The sequence below is a fragment of the Hippocampus comes genome, unplaced genomic scaffold (genome assembly GCF_001891065.2).
Source record: "Hippocampus comes isolate QL1 unplaced genomic scaffold, H_comes_QL1_v1.1 scaffold510, whole genome shotgun sequence".
In the NCBI taxonomy this organism is placed as follows: domain Eukaryota; kingdom Metazoa; phylum Chordata; class Actinopteri; order Syngnathiformes; family Syngnathidae; genus Hippocampus; species Hippocampus comes.
The window spans coordinates 72,226-74,503 of NW_017805454.1; positions in this window are offsets into that span (position 1 = coordinate 72,226).

The following is a 2,278-nucleotide window of genomic DNA, read 5'->3' on the forward strand; positions in this document are numbered from 1 at the left end:
TGAAGCGGGGGGCTGCGTAAAATACGCGGGCGGGCTCGGGGGCTCCCACCACAGCTTGAGGTTGGCGGTGAGGACCGCTCTGCCACCGGCCGTTCTCTCGAACAGCGCTCGGCCGACCCACGCGTGCTCGCTCTCGGGCAGTGTGGCGGCCCAGCCCTTTGGGAGCACGCCCTGCTGCTTTGGCGCCAACAGCTGTGCTGGCGTATCACCGCTGGCCCAGAGCGCGTGGGCGGCAGCGCCGCTGGCAGACGAAGTGGAAGCCTGGGACGCTGGTGGCGAGATGAAATAAAGTCACTTCTCACTTTAATTTCTCTGTCTGTGCATCTCCCGCCCCCCGACCGACACAATGAAGTCACTCACACTGAGACTCCACCTCCATGGCAGCTGCGAGGAGGACGTCGTCCGATGGCTCGGACAGTGCTGACGGCCGCTCGCTCGTGGCTGTACAGAGATGCAAATTGGCGCAATCATGCGGCCATTCGAGGTCAGTCGTTGGAGATACAGAGATGCAAATTGGCAGAATGTGGGGCCGTTTGGACCCATGAGTCGTTTACCTGGACGAGACACTTTGTAATTTGCCTCATTGTCTCGCCCCACAATGTAGGCGTTCAAGTTGTGCAAGAAAGAGCCCGGCGTAGCAGTCACTGTGCGTATGTGACGCACATACCTACACACAGAAACCAAAAACGAAAAATACACGAGTTAGTTAAGCAATGACAAGTTTTCCCCTCCCCATACATAAACAAAGGCAATTTACGCTCGGTGCCGCTCATCAGTCGACTCGTAGAGAGAAGAGTAGCTTTCGCCGGGGAACTGTCCCATTTTCAGCAGTTGCTGATCGAGCTCCCTGACCAACGGCGCTCCCATCACCATCAGCCGATGCCGCACGACAACGGCCATCTCCGGGAAGACGTGAGCGTACAACGCCAGGGCATCTTTGTTGGCTGCCAGGGCTGACTGCGACATGTCGCCGTTGTCGCGCTCCTTCTGGTGAGAGGCCACAACCATGGCGCAGTAGCCCACATCATTTTCAAGGAGCCACTTGAATGTTTGGCCCCGGTACTGGCCAAACTGGAGCGTCGTCTCGCTATTCGAGGTCAGTCGTTGGAGATACGGCCTCCTCCTTCACCAGGGAAGCGCTCTTGCAGGTGGAAGCAGCAGGCTTCGATCTATAACAATAAATAAGGTGTATTAGCCTACTTTGCAATGACGCTTTTGAAATGAAAGCATGGATGTACCTACCTGTATGCTTTGGCCAGCTTTGTTGCCTCAGCGGTGCACTGCAGCCGTAAATACTTCATACCGGGTGGCATGAACACAAAGTTGGGCTTGAAATCCATTGCCTACCACACGCGTGCACGCACACACACACACACACACACACACACACACACACACACACACACACACACACACACACGGCACTTATTTTATAGGCCAGTGATTCGAAGACTTTTGAGCTGGTCAATTATACATATCAGGTCAAAAAACTGTTTGTAAAACGTGTTCGACTGGGGTAATTGCGATATATGTGGCTTTTCTTTCTTTTTTTTAATCCATCGCATTCATTCGCGCATGAATATGCTCCCCCCTCAATTATACATATCAGGTCAAAAAACTGTTTGTAAAACGTGTTCGACTGGGGTAATTGCGATATATGTGGCTTTTCTTTCTTTTTTTTAATCCATCGCATTCATTCGCGCATGAAAAAAACACTTCCCCCTTTGTATTTACTTTCAAACATGTACATCGGTAATGCGTTCGACTGGGGTAATGGTTTCGTCTTCTCCTTGAAAGTATTCCAGCGATATATATTTGGAGTGTTGAAAATACATGCCATTACAACATTTGTGAGGGGGTGAGAGAACAGAAAATGTAAAAATACAGTAACTGAGCATACGTTAGCGTAATTCGTTCGACGCATTCGCGCCCGATACAGTACTCAACCAAACTTACCAGAAGGGTGATTCCGAGAGTCTCGATTGTTGGTGAGTTTAAACAACGATGTGAGTTTAATATTACGACCGGTAATATTGACCAAAGTTGATAGAATGAATCGCGGAGCGAGCGAGGGCGATGACGAGGGCGGTGCGCTCGGTAGGACATGAGCCAATGGGAGCAGATTACCATTTCCTTGTCGTCAGCGATTGGATGAGGCCTAAAAGAGGAAGTCGACCAAACTGGAGGGTACAGTGTGTGTCTGATGTGGTGTACGTTCGCCATTGGTCGGTTTCCTAAATTAGTAACTTACGTTTTGAACCAATCACAATAGGAAAAG